This window comes from Cydia splendana, chromosome 10, assembly GCF_910591565.1.
Source record: "Cydia splendana chromosome 10, ilCydSple1.2, whole genome shotgun sequence".
Classification (NCBI taxonomy): Eukaryota; Metazoa; Arthropoda; class Insecta; order Lepidoptera; family Tortricidae; genus Cydia; species Cydia splendana.
In genome coordinates, this window is record NC_085969.1 from 3920897 (window position 1) to 3936826 (window position 15930).

The 15930-nt window shown below is 36.2% G+C and overlaps 1 protein-coding gene across 1 annotated transcript in view; it reads left to right on the forward strand.

Annotated features, from left to right (window-relative positions):
* Window positions 1-250: 250 nt before the first annotated feature.
* LOC134794178 (uncharacterized) overlaps window positions 251-15930 on the forward strand; it is a 94235-nt gene continuing 78555 nt past the window's right edge. The window contains exon 1 of the mRNA XM_063765904.1: window positions 251-390. The gene's annotated coding sequence lies outside the window, so the exon portion shown is untranslated. The remainder of the gene's footprint in view (window positions 391-15930) is intronic.

Sequence of the window (15930 nt, forward strand, 5' to 3'; positions counted from 1 at the left end):
CACAAATTTAGTTGTAAATTCCAACGTCCCTTAGAAAGTTTAAATTTCAACATCAGGATGCCAATTCAGTTCAAAAGTCCGATATTGGGTATCATTAATTAACCGGAAATCCGATCCTAACTCTATTCAACGTCCGTCTAACAATCCTTGTTAATTTGAAATTTTATAGCACTAAATAACCTACTAATCCCTGCCGACCTATCGTTTCATTTACATGTTCACATTCGCCGTCGTCAGTGGCGCCCCTGCCTTGGAAGCGGACGGACGTGTGGTTCCGCCGCAGTCTTTGAGCAAAGACTCAGTGTCGTGAAGTGTGAACTTGGTGTTCGTAATAGATTTTTGTGTTTTGTGTGGCTTCGTGACACGGATTCTTTTGAGGCTAGAGTTTTTGTGAGTACCATTTTGTTTTTGTATTTTAATAATTTTCAAACCTATTTTATATAAAAAAATAATGTTAATATTCATCATAAAAAAGGGATACATTTTACTATAATTATGTACAAAACTTAAGAAACTAAAACCCGTTCTGAGCCATGCCGGGTCCAAAGGTCCCCATCACACTAGCAGCGTGAATCTTAGTTTTATGCTTAATAATCGGCAATCTGTTTAAATAAGCGCAAGCGTTATATAGAAAATTATTAGGATATGTTTTCTTGAAAAAATGTTTTAAATTATAATATTTAAAGCTTTCGCGTTTTGAACACATATTAACTCACATTTATAGACGGGTCTAACGCGAACCCCCCGCGCGTTAGACCCGTCTATAAATGTGAGTTAATATGTTTTAAATTAATCTTAATGGAATGAGAAAATTCGTCGAGTTCATTTAAATTATGTCCAACAAGAAATAAGTAAACAAAAACGTTTATGAAAATTATATTATAATTTGTTTCAGAAAGTTCCGCAGCAATGATTGATTTCTGATTAATTTTCCGTCTAAATAGCTCTGACTTTTTTGAAGATTCGAAAACTGGGCGGCGGAGTTTCATAAAGAATCGGGACGTTTAATTATTTATAAAATTTTGCTATTGATGTTTTTTTAAAGGAAAATGAAAGACGACCGTTCTGAGAAATGTTGCGTTCAAATGATAATAAGCGTCCGGTGGAGTTTTTCGGTAACATTAAATTTCTTTTTTGGTATAAATAAAACCCAAGTTTAAAAAAGTAAAAGTTATAATAAGAAGGGTAATAAAACGTTCGTATTTGACATGCTACTTCAGTCAAACTCAGTACTTTTTGTACCGGAACTGACTGAAATAGCACGACACGTTCGTACCTTTCCGTGAAAATAGGTACGAAAAGGAAACGGGGAAAATAATTATGAACTTAACTACATCTGTACTACTGATCACTTTATTGTACAAAAAGAGGTACACATAAAATTTTCATAAATTGAGGTACTAAAGGCGAATTTATCCCTATAAGGTATCTCTTCCAGCTAACCTTAGAGGAGAAGGGTAGATAATTATGTAGGTTTTAACTGTCTGTTTTTACTGTAGTAAAAACGATTGTGTAGTTTGGCAAGTGTAGTTCCCACCGTACAAAATTTGCTTACAATTAGTTTACTTGTAGGTCCATCTGTGTAAATTGTTCCAAAATATTTATAAATTATATTTCTTACTGCATTGCCAGACGATAAGAAATAATTATAGTAAATTGCAATGAAAATATTTACTAAAATGTGTTTTTCCGGCATTGGTTGTCCGCGCATCAGCAACCGAACCGTAAGTAGTTTTTAGGGTTCCGTACCCAAAGGGTAAAATGGGACCCTATTACTAAGACTTCGCTGTCCGTCCGTCCGTCCGACCGTCCGTCTGTCTGTCACCAGGCTGTATCTCACGAACCGTGATAGCTAGACAGTTGAAATTTTAAATTTTCACAGATGATGTATTTCTGTTGCCGCTATAAAAACAAATACTAAAAACAGAATAAAATAAAGATTTAAATGGGGCTCCCATACAACAAACGTAATTTTTTACCAAAGTAAAGCAACGTCGGGAGTGGTCGGTACTTGGATGGGTGACCGTTTTTTTTTGCTTTTTTTTCGTTTGTTTTTTTTTTGCATTATGGTACGGAACCCTTCGTGCGCGAGTCCGACTCGCACTTGCCCAGTTTTTTTAGTTATTTTTTAGTAGTTTATTGTTAAAAGTGTAAAATTGTATTTAGTTCTAAGACAACTTACCAATATTGTACGCCTCATGGTATAATAATATACTCCGCCTGGTACTCCATTCCCGTCTTTTCTAGGTCACCTAACTGACACAAGTCTACGTCATCATGCGACAGCGCTATATGATAATATGCGATAGCGCTATATATAGCGGCCATGTTGTTGTGACGTAGGCCTGTGTCACTCTGGGAATAGAAGACCATGTTTTATTAGACTATGGTACGCCTTTGTAAGGCAGGATATGGAGAACATGTCATCAATAATTTGTACCACCTTTGTAAACCCCACTAAATACAATAAATATTTTTAGTAGTTATTTATTTTTACATTTCTTTCCTTTTATTTTTAAATTTATTGTATTCTAATTCTAAAATTATGTAATGGGTCTATTGCCTGAATAAAGAAACATTTATTCATTCATTCATTCATTAAAATCAAACTCTTTCAACAGCATGTGTTTTCCCGAGTAAAAGATATAAGAGCCTCTACCATCAGTTTTAACATTGACATAACGCTCATGTCTACGTAATTTACTTTCTGTACATCTCGCTTGCACTATTGCTCGCATGTGCGAGTACGAGCGAGATGCATAGGAAGTAAGTTACGTAAACGTGAGCGTTATGTCAATGTCAAAACTGGTGGTAGCCGTAAAGGTGTATGATTTTGTCCCTTTTCCGTATTTACTAATAAAACAAACCTTTGCCCCTCTTAAGCAAATACACTTATATGCCATAGGGTGTAAAAGGGTTTGACGTTATTGGTAGAACGACGAGAGTTCTATTTATTTAGGATTAATTTCCAATGTGTACTATATTCATAAGTTTAATTACATTGTAAATTAATATAGTCTTCTTCTTCTTCCTCGCACTGTCCCGGCTTTTTAAGCTCATGGCAGCTTGGGGCCGCTTGACAACTAATCCCATGAATTGATGTAAGCACTAGTTTTTACGAAAGCCATCTGACCTTCCAACCCAGAGGGGAATCTAGGCCTTATTGGGAGTAGCCCGGTTTCCTCGCGATATTTTTATTCACCGAGGAACTGGTAAATATCAAATGATATTTCATACATACGTTGCGAAAACTCATTGGTACGAGCCGGCGTTTGAACCCTCGACCTCCGGATTGAAAGTGGCACTCTCTTGCCGCTGCTTACAGATAAAAAAGGTACTTTTTAATTTTATTTACCATTCTTCCTAGCACTGTTTATTGTTCTGTCATTTTGCCACGGCTCACTAGGAGAGCCTAGAGTCCGTTCGGCAATCTAATTCCAATAATTGGCCTGGGCACCAGTTTTAGGTATGAAAGCGAGTGAGAGAAAGGGTAGTGCTTGTCTCGGGTCTACGGGTTTATAAAGCTACAGAACGCAAAATATACCGCTACGGTTTACGGCGTAGCACGTGCTACACGCTTTATTTGGCCTTCGAACCCTAACTTTAACCTACGTAAACTTTAACACATTCAATACCACTAAGTGCTACGGGTTACGCTCGTAGCGCGTAGCCACGGTTTCGTCGTATGTAGCGAGTAGTCGCTACGAACAGTGTACCCGACAGTCGGGTTCTTGGTGTTGAATGTGTTAAAACTAAATGATTATTTTTGACTTGTTTAATTGATGCCAGTTCAGCACCTTATACAAGAACTTCTAGAATTCTAGAGTGATAAAAAAATAAGTAATCAAAAAGAAATTTTTTTTACGTGTTTTAGGTTAGGTAACGCCCATGTAACACCCCTGGAGTTGCATGCGTCCATAGGCTACGGTGATCGTTTACCATCATGCTGGCCGTATGCTTGTTTGCCACCGACGTGGATTAAAAAACTCATACATTTCTGATTAGAATTTATTAGTTGTTAATTATTACTAATATCAGTAAAGTAGCCCCACTAAAGCAAATTTAACAAATCTTGCTGCCTTCCTACATTTCAGGTTTTAAAAAATACACGATGTTTTGCATTTATATTAAAAATTAAATTACCTAGAAGAACAAAAAAAAACTCATCTCGCTGAAATTAAGAGAAGCCCAAATAAGTGATGTCGGATTTTATATCTTAAACAAAGTTCTCAGCCAAAAGTACCTACCTAAATTTTCTTTATGCATCTACCCACATTTTTTTATGTTATTTATTTTGTATTGTATGCTTTGCTGTGATTGTATTTTCATCACTTCTCCGTAAGACATGACTATTCCATACATCAGTCCCAAGAAATTTTCCACATCTTATCCACACTGATGTAGCAACAAAAATAAATTTCAAAATGAAGTCCGTATTTCAGCACAAAATATAATTAATATTTTATTCGAACCTGCCGTAATATAGAACAGGCTGAAAGATGAGGTTGGAAGTCGACGGTGCCGTGGTGAGCGCCGATAAATAACGTATATTAAGAGGATTGTGGTCGGCAGCCATACAAATGACTTGGTTGCTGATTGATTGAGTAAAAAAATATAATCACATCAATAGTTGAAACAGCTTTGTTGGCAACCGTACTGTTTACGTTGTTTGATCACGCAATCCTAGGAATAGGACTTGTTGGACTAAATAAAAACTAAAAAATATTTGCGGGCATTCTTAGTATTCTTACACAGATCGACCTAGCCTCAAACTAAGCAAAGCTTGTATTCTAGGCGAAGATAATAATATTTATGTTATCTAAGTTGTTTTATAGATAAATACATACTTTAATCCATAACTCAGAAACAAATATTTGTGATAAACACACAAATGAATGCCCTTACCGGGATTCGCACCCGGGACCTCGTGCTTCTTGGGCAGGGTCACCACTGACTAGGCTAGGGGGCCGGTAACTTTGTAGTTAATTCAGTTATTTATTGGACTAAAAAATATGCAAACTACAATATAATAACAAGAAAAAACTTATATTTCTGAAGTTACGATCCTTTTTTCGCTTTTTCCTCTCATTCTAATCTAATGAAACTGCAGTTCTAAGTAGTAAATATTACTTTTATATTAAGCAGGGGAAAATTAATTTGAGCACTGTACCTTCGACAAACGGCCTAATTCGAGCAATCCTTGTAAGCATTTCTTCAACCAAAAACGCCACTATTGACACTGAGAGATCGATATCGTATCGCTGTGACATCTTATAAGCATGGTTCGAATTGGTCCGAAAATATCAGGGCCTTACTGGCCTATTCGGATTTCGAGATAATCACAAGATCTTGAGACGATTTAGAGATCAACTAGATCTACATTAGATATCTACTAGATGTGACTTGGATATCTAAGTCATAACTTTTCGAAATCGTTCAAGAGGATCTCCAGAATCGCGGAAACGTCAAATTTGACATATCTATCTTACAAATATCTTTAAATTATCCGTATCGTAACTTTTTGAAGTCTAGTAGAAATCTAATTCATTTTCCGAATCGAGCCGTTAGACGCATCTCAAACTTGCTCATGTTACAGTGAAAAAGGAATCAGAGCGTAACAAACCACGAAATTTGATAAGCGATATCCAATCCAATAGATGGCTTCAATTTGGTATACGTTAGTATAAAAAGTAGTAAGAGTACGTCTTATTTCTATTGTATTAGTGACAGTATGAGAATATTTAGATTAATTTTAAACTGTCAATATTATGCTAATTTGATGTGTAATTTCCATCCAACCCAAAATTAAACCCGGTACCAAATGAAATTCGTTAGAATCGTTGCAGTAAAATATCAGGCTAAGCAGATATGTAAAAATAGTGGAAAAAGAAAAGTAAGGAATTATTTATTAGAACTATCGCAAAATTCGCAAACAATTGAAAAACCTGATAAACGAATTATGAAATATTCGTTCGTATTTATATTTGAATATCCCCAAAAATATTTTGCTGCAAATATGATTTTACATTTTTATTCAATCATCTTTTCTCAATATTTAAAAAAAGCTTTTCTGTGAACCAGCGGTCTCGAAAACAAAGTCCTCGCAGCTCCCATTGTTATCACAATAAAGTGGGACACAAATTTTGTTTTCATTTACATAAATTATACTAAATTGTGGGGACAAGTTTGGAACGCGGGCTTAGACAACCCGACCGGTACGCAAACCTGTGCTGGTTAAACTTATACTCTGTATCTTTAGGTATTTAAAAAAAAGTAAACAGGAGTGGATATGACGTCCGACTTTCAATCCGGAGGTCGCGGGTTCAAATCCTGGCTCATACCAATGAGTTTTTCGGAACTTATGTACGAAATATCATTTGATATTTACCACTAGCTTTTCGGTGAAGGAAAACATCGCGAGGAAACCTGCATTCATCTGCGAAGAAATTCAAAGGTGTATGTGAAGTCCCCAATCCGCATTGGGCTCTAGCGTGGGGACTATAGCCCAAGCCCTCTCGCGCATGAGAGGAGGCCTGTGCCCAGCAGTGGGACGTATATAGACTGAAATGATGATGATGATGATGAAACAAATAATTTGTACATTTTCGGGTAGTTCTAACATTTATTGGTTAATCAACCAAATACAAAACCGCCTAGATCAGTCACTGAACGACCTGACTTTAACCTACATTATTTGATCATGTAATGTTTTCATCTACCCGCAACACTGGCTTAAGCAGCCATTTGAGGGTAGATTTTGTTTACTTTTATTTAAATACCTAAAGATACAGACTATAGTTTGTACTTTGGGCGGTTTATTTTTTTTTTGTCACGATATTTACTTAGGAATATGTTGAGCGCTAAAGTGCCTTGTCAATTGGCATTAAATGTTAATTCGCTTAAACATTATAAATTTAAATTTTCCTACAAAAATGTAGAAAAATACCTAATATTGAGCTTACTGTGGACCTTAGTCAGTTTGTGTATTTATTTTTATTTAAACATTAGTATTTATTAAGTCTGTTTCACCACTCTTAACAGCCATTATAAAACTAGTTTAATTTAGGATTAATTAGAATAAGTTTTTATTGATGTCTGAACTTCGGATTTGTCCCAACTCACCCCATTTTACGGTAGTACGAATATAATTCGTAAAGGCGCAGGGTCACAATACGCCATATTTCCATACTCTCAAACAATCCCTTTGGCCGCTTAAGCCTCATTTAGCTGAGAGGGTAGAAGCACTCAGCTGTGCCCACTCTTTACTCGCATGCCTTTGATCTGAGGAAAGATGGAGAAAATCCGTACACGAGTCCAAAATAATAACCCGGAATCGGTTTCGTATAATATACATATAAATATTATTTGTTTAAGTAACAAATGTAATTATTTATTGAAAACAGAAAAAAAAACATAAAACGCACTCTAAATATCCAGTTTTATTTCTAACAAAATACTTGGTATCACTTCGATTGATATCTGAATAAATGATAGAAGTGTTAAGTAGTTAATTAAAATGTTAGCTGACAACCCGTCAGTCTACCTTGATGATGATGATGATGATGATATCCTGTTATCCCTCATCAGGAACATAGGGCTCTCAGAAGGGATTTCCATTTTTCGCGGTCCAGCGCGGCCTCCTACAGCTCCGCCCAGCCGAGGCCAACTGATCAGTTTACCTTACGTGCTGACATTGTTGGATAGAAACTTGTGAAACATAAATTAGAATTGTTAAGTGTTTTAGTCACAGAATGTCAAGCCGGTTCAGTTGATCAGTTTCTTTCACGACTCTTTTATGTTGGATTATTTATTTCATTTTAGTGATTAAAGTCTTAATACGTTAAGCAGTTAGAAGTGTGGGGTAGATAATTAAAATGTTAGCTGACAAGTTGACAACCCGTCAGTCTACTTTACGTGCAGAATTTGTTGGAGTGAAACTTGTGAAACAAAAAGAATTGTTAAGTGATTTAGTCACAGAATGTCAAGCCTGTTCATTTGATCAGTTTCTTTCACAACTCTTTTATGTTGGATTATTTATTTCGTTTTAGTGATTAAAGTCTAAATACGTTAAACAGTTAATTACTTAATTCTTTCTGTGATGTTATTTTTTATGAGCTTCTATTCTTCTTCTATGAGAAGTTCTCCGAGATTTTTGAACTAAATATGCACAGAAAATACTTCCGTAAAAACCTTTAACAATAATTCTACATAAATGTTAGCGCTTGCGGTTTCTTATTTCTTTCATTATCTTACATATTCTTTGATATCTTATTCGGATAACAATCGTCTGTTAGACGAAGGCAATTTTAATTACAATGTTGAATATAACATCTAAAGCATATTAAATAATGATGAAAGCCGAAACGCTCAGCTGATATTAATAAGGAAAATTCGTTCCTCAAGTTATCTAGAAGGAAGCCTGAGCTTTTGTCGTATTCTGAGATCGTGGTCGCGAATTTAATGTAACGTTACATGTAAGGAAATACGCTACGTCATTAGCGAACACGTTTACATTGAATAATGTTGTCAAATATTTGTACGTCCCTGTGGCAGTGTTAATTAGAATTTACTAAGCAAACTTTGATGTTTGTGCCAATCAATGTATCGTCATACGGATAGTTTTAAGAATTTTTAATGCAGGATTTTCAAGTGGCCCTTTTAATAACCATGAAATAAAAAGAAGTACCTAAGTCATTTTTTGAGAATATTTATTTATTTAAACTTTATTTTAATGTATAATATATAATGTAAATATGGCGGACTTCATGCCAAATAGCATTATCTACTAGTATTCTCAAATTGTATAATATTTAACGTAATAAACTTTTTGCATTTTTATTAAGAATAATAGGTAAATGAAACGGTGGTGGAAGCGGTGGTGGCCGAGTGGATATGACGTCCGACTTTCAATCCGGAGGTCGCGGGTTCAAATCCACCAATGAGTTTTTCGGAACTTATGTACGAAATATCATTTGATATTTACCACTTGCTTTTCGGTGAAGAAAAACATCGTGAGGAAAGGTTTCCTTCACCGGTTCCATACACCTTTGAATTTCTTCGCGGATGTATGCACCTGCATACATCCGCGAAGAAATTCAAAGGTGTATGTGAAGTCCCCAATCCGCATTGAGCCAGCATGGGGACTATAGCCCAAGCCCTCTTGCGAGTAAGAGGAGGCCTGTGCCCAGCAGTGGGACGTATATAGGCTGAATGATGATGACGATGAGGTAAATGAATGGACACAAATCTTTTATTATGACTCTATAACTTGGTTATGACCGGCTTCGGTCCCCAGCAATAAAAATTGTTAACATATTATAATTGTTTAAATCAAACTAGGTAGATACTGTATTAAACATTTTAAAAACAAAACTTCCGTGAGAAACAGACATATTATATACTTATATTAAAAACGGGTCACTCACATATTTTAAGTCGATAAACGCTCAGGAGCTCGCGTTGGCGGGCCGCATCCCTCCGCGCCCGATGACTCAGGCGATGATGTCGAGCGTTTTTCAACTTAAAATACGCGAGTGACCCGTTATTAATATACCCATTTATTAAACATTACTTTTATTAAATTGTATTAACTTCCTGTTTCCTTGTATCACTTTACAATTTACATAAAACTCCATTGTTTGCAATATCTGCTACGACAAAAGCATTTACAAAGCTCCCTTTTTCGAAGCAATTTTATACTTTTTAATAATGTCGGTATCATAAATTACCATACTGTTGAAGGCCCTCTCTAAAGCGACGCGGTAAATTCCTTTACAATTATTTTATTGAAGATATTTCACAATAGTATTTACTGCGGCATTTCTGAAATAAATTAGGGTTCCTCGGAATAATTCTCGCCGGTTCCATTGTGGTGTTAATGTTTCACTCATTAATCTTAATCTGCTGCTTGAACTTTAAATTTAGGGTGTTCTGAGTCAAATTCGACGTGATTGAGGTGTGTTTTTGTATGTTTCTAGAGGTTAGATTCTGTTTGTTAACAGGAACTTCTAAATATCAACATAGCATATCAATTTAGATATTTTTGAATCAACACACTCGCTCCTTGAGAACCATAGTGGCACTATACAAAATTAAATACCATTCAAATAGTTACATTGTTCGATTTTCTAATGATTGAATGAAGAAGCATAAAATAAATCATTTTGTACAACGGAATTATGAGTCTCAACTTTCTCAAGGCGCAAACTTTTGTTGTAATATTATTGAAGGCCAGACTACGTTTCTTTTTTTTTACAAAATTGTGTAATTTCATTTTGTATTAAGCAGAAATTATACAAATAAATAATAATATTCCAATGCACATTACCTACTTCAGAATTCTACGTCAGAAATTACATAATAATTGTCCGGGTGTCGCCGTCGACGGATACGTCTGGGAGGACATCATCATCATCATCATCACCTACTTCAGTAAATTCCCTATTAGATATAACATGTGTGGGAAAATCACTGGCTATTTCGAAACATATATGCTTGTCTAAATTTTCGTCGAAGCATTACCAACTCTGTACTCTAGTTTGCTGCCAATCCCTGGAATTGATATTCAATACTGTTACTGTGATGCTGTGTCTCGGCATCTTATACTAGAAATTTAGTAGAATTTTAACGATCTTGAAGTAAAAATGTTAACAAATTTTAGAAAGAACATAAATAACAGTTAAAAACAATTGAACTGATATTCAGTTTAGGAATCAGAGTGAAGTGACAGCATTTTTAGTTTTTTCGGCTAATTTAACATGTACATAATTATATGAATTAAACCTCGTAGAGTCAGACCAAGAAAAGTCTGCAGCGGATTTGATAGCCCACGCAGTGCCCGTGTTATTTTAAACGTCAAACTTCTATGAAATTATGACGTATAAATAACACTGACACTGCGTGGGCTATCAAATCCGCTGCAGACTTTTCTTGGTCCGACTTTAAGTAAAAGTAACCTTACACGAAAACGTACCATTTGCTGATCCATTTTCAAATAAAAAGAAGTTGAGTCGGATGTACAAAACATAATAAGTACTTAATCTACGTATTCCGAATCTAGGTATATAATATGTAATATACTAAGTTTTTTTAAAACTTGTGATGAATGAATATAGATAAATCGAAATTGAAAATAAATGCAAAGGCGTTATATCACGGGAAATCTAAAAACGGTATTTTTATTTTGGTAAACGTATACTTGGCTGTTTAATACTTGACAGCACAAATAAACCCCTCAGTTAATTGGGATAGCAAGAACATACAATTCCCACTGTAGATACTCCAATGTATTCTGATGTTTCACCTTTCAGTCCGAAAGTCAGATTAACCAGCGAAGCATAGTACTCGTGTCGTAACCAATTATCTGACGTTTTTGTTACCAATTAGTATGGTCGAGCCCTAATTGGTTGTGTACACGACAGTACTGGTATGGCTACTCTCATTTTTATTGACAATAGACAGACAGTTTTAGGGCTAGTTGCACCAACCACACTTAACAGACTGATCAACATCACTCAACAGAGTAGTTTGGTGCAACCGACCCTTAGTTAAAAGGTTTTATTCGAATGGCCACTGCAAAAACGTTAAGGTGACATTCGAATCGCTACTGCAGCTGCGATGTTACTGCTATAGCCTGGACGCGGGCGCTGTGAAAAAACAATCTGCCCGATTCGAACTTTAAGATACGTCAAATATTACGGCTAGATACGATATGGATTAGATATGTCTGTGTCAAAAGTGACGATTCTTCAAACAAAAACATCACTTTTGACACTGACATATCGGGCCGAATGTCCCAATAATTCCACAAATTTTTCAAAATGTCTTATGCGTTACCGCTGGTATATATGGAATTATGGTCATAATGGGAGAAAACCTTGGGATTTTTTATATTAGGATTGAAAGAGTTTCTGAGTAGAAATGACATAAAATCACAGAAAGATTAGATAAATAAATAAATGAGTTATTTGGAACCACACAAAATAATATTTAGATACATAGATAAACACTTTATTCATTTCCACAACATAAGGAACCATGTCCTTATGTTGTGGAAATGAATAAAGTGTTTATCTATAACAAAGAGAGGCTTATTAAACATTGACATGCACATTAAATTAAAAGAAAAACTATTATAATTACACGATATGAACCAAAAAAAAACGTAACAGAACATAACCATGTGTCGTGGCAGAGAATTGGCGTTAGCTCAGCATGATTTGACATAAACATATATCTTATACCTTTAAACAAGCAATTTTTGTATATTTATTTATATAATATATTTTGGGGATCTCGGAAACGGCTCGTTTAAACGATTTCGATGAAATTTGCTATATGGGGGTTTTTGGGGGCGAAAAATCGATCTAGGTCTTATCTCTGGGAAAACGCACATTTTTGAGTTTTTATATGTTTTCCGAACAAAGCTCGTTCTCCCAGATATTTATTTTTTATAGTCACTCTAAATAAGGTGAATAAATACATTACGAAGAGACTTGCATACATCTGCGAAGTTTTAATGCTGTGTTTGAAACCTCCATTCCGTTTTGAGATGATTTTCTTCAGGAAATCTAGGTAACTATAGATCATATTTTAAATATACTAGCTGCTTGTGCTAAGAAGCATCATTCCAATCTCCTATAAAGTCGCGAACCATTAGCCGTGAACAGGTGTAAGAGCGCTCTGGGTGACCCAAATTGGTGTTGTGATACAAATCGTCTTATAAGGGTCTAGGTATACTCATACTCATACTCATTTATTTGTAAAGTCATTTTACACGTCAAGGAAGAAAAATATAATAGTAACATTAAGAATAATCAATAAATACAGTGGAAACTGGATAAGTAGAACCTGGGTTAGTGGAAAACCTCTTTAAGTGGACCCAAGTTCACGGTTCCAGTCCCTTGGCAACGAATTACCTCTATAAGTGGAATTTTGGGACCTCTATAAGCGGAATCAATTTTTTCGAAAATTTCTTATTTTTACCTCTGTAACTGGAAGCAGCCGTCTCCGAAACCTCTATGAGTGGAATAGCTCGGCGTTATAAAATTTGTATTTTTAATAAACCGTCACAAGGAGGGTAGTTTGTTTCGTTCATTATGGTTCGTGTTTTAACTATAGGTACGTATTTTGTACGAGATCACACATCGTTCAGTTTTTTTGCATTAAAGTACAATCGGTACATTGATTTATTTAACCATACTGGTTTCTCGTGCATAAATAAATATTAGGAGTGATTTAGTTTTTGTAATTTTGAAAATTGTATACGAGTAGGTACTGTGGATTATTTATAGTATTGCTTTTTTTTAAGTCAGGATTACATACCTATTTTTGTTAATACATACATATCTACATACATACATACATATTTAATAAAAAATGATTATTTAAGTACCTCTATATGCGACATTACTAGCATCCACAACCTCTGTTAGCGAGAGCCTCTGTAAGTGAGAAAATGTTTTATTTGAACCTGGTTTAGTGGAAAACTGGATAAATGGAAAACCTGGATAAGCGGGACTAAACAGCCAGTCCCTTGCGATTCCACTTATCCAGTTTCCACTGTAATATAAGCATTGGTTAAAACAAATTAGGTAATTATTACGGTTAAATGTCAACATTACAGTGGGTATATAATTATGAATGCTCATAATTTATTCAATAATAATTCCTCGTGATTGGAGAACGGGCGCTCAGCTAGCCAGTTTTTTAGGCGGTATTTAAACCTGCACAAACTAGGCGCTTCAACTATATTTTGGGGTAATTTATTATAGATTAATATAAGATATAGCCTATACATATCTTATTAACTGTAATAGATATCATACACGAAAAATAGTGGCTAAGTCCTTCATCATCATCATCAGTGCCCAGAGCTGGGATCAAAATCTCTTGAAGGCTTACGTCGCCCTTTGGTTAAGTCCACGGTAGAACAGTATGGTTCGTACCTATCTGAATCAACTCGGGTGATTCCGGGTTAGCGAGAAAGATGGCGCTGCCCATCAATATCACTAGAAAATAAATCAAATTATTAAAAAAACATTTAGATTTATGTTACATATTTCAAGTAGGTATGTATTTTAAACACTACTATGTAATATGTATTGTATGGATTTCCATGTCATACTCCTGGGTTACATTACATTACCCTACATTAGTTTACGATTGTCGAATTGGGCTTTTATTATGCATAGTTTTTAAGTGGCAAGCGGAAACAGGGCGGCCAAAAATAGGCTACGTCAGCCACCTGAGATCTCACTATCGTCGCTCTTACTAGCCAGTACAAACTCAGTCGCCGAGGCCGAAACTGGCCAGGACAGGATGATGATGAGTTGTTAAGAATCTCGAGGTCACGATACACAGGTGACTAGAACTCGCTTCGCCGGCACTCGTGTTAGCAATGGGAATGTATGGTTGAGCAATTGCACAAAAAGACGGAGAAGATAAATTGAGCGTGGCTACTTTGCATTTCTCAGCCGTCGTATTAGCTTGAAACGTTCCGGTTCTGACGTAGTTTCTTTATATTTTATTTCCGTATTTGACTAGATTTTCCGGTGACTTCGTCCGCGTAGGATTTTTGCCTTACACTCTGTAATAAAGTAATCTGTTACATATTTTTTTTCTGAAATCGGCTAGTTGTTTTTACTGAATGACATTTAAACATCCATTTCTAATAATCGTGAGAGCCGCACACACACACACAGCATACATACATACATGTGTGTATGTAACGTATTAGTTAACTATTATATTTTTTTAGGTATGTATTGCACACGTTAATACATCAAAATAGTACAAAAAACAGCAACACAAGTAGAAATACGAGTACATTACGCGGTCCTATCGCTGAAAAGTGTACCTCAACGAGTGTTGCAAACCAACATATTAGGTAACTGTAATTACTACGAAATATAATCAAGTTACACCACATCTAGTTAACAGTCAGCAGTGAAAGTAGCTAAGTGGGTGAGGTAGTCAAAATTATCTACCCACGCTCTGAAATCATTAATACTTCAGTAGTCGCTAATGGGTTTGCTGGACCTATTACGAACTCTAACTTGTCCGTTAGGTATTGCACGAGGATGCGCTCATGACGCCTGAACTGACGCCGCGACGGACGCCTGAAGTGTGTATGGGCCTTTTAGTCCCGGTCTGGATCCACTGGACCCATGAGCTTACTAATCACGTCCATCAGTAGACCCCTTAAGGCCTCAGTAAGGCCATGGCCATGCCATGCCAAACCACTGTCATGGGCGACTGTGTGAACATCACGATTCGATTTGAAGTGTCAAGAAAACAGACAACTTGCCGATTGCGCACCACGATAGACAACTGATGGCCAGTCGTCCGCCATTGTATACCATTGCCCCCTGTCACAATGGCGATGGCTTGTCATGGACCATCCTTGACCACTGTGTAAGCAATAAAGTTGTGCTCAGGTTATTCTGCACACTTCGCCCGCTAAAAAATCTGAAAATCTTGACCTGGAAGCGTATTCAGCGATTTATAAAAAACTTCGCAAGCTTTCGGACTTTTGTTTTTAGTACAAGCGTCCGCTGAACGCGTTGAAATTTTAATTCCACGCTGAAAGTCGGTATTTAAAAGTTCCGAACTATTCCAGAAAGTGCTTTAACATATTTTTTGCAACACGTTTTAGAGTTTCGGTCTTGAAGAGATTACTTTGTGTGTTTGGAGTAAAAACTAGCCTAGAACTTATCGGATCATGCGTAGTTTGGAGTTCCGTAACCACTAATACAAGTAGGGGAGATGGGGACCATTGGGCAGTCAGGAGGCTCGGGCACCCCATTGTCTTGATTTTCAAGGGGGTGCCCAAGCCTACCTCCCCTACAATTGAGATTAAATTTGAGTTACAGCGGTCACGTCCACGCCGCCGCCGTTGCAGTAATGCCGCCACAGGGCCTACCGCGAACC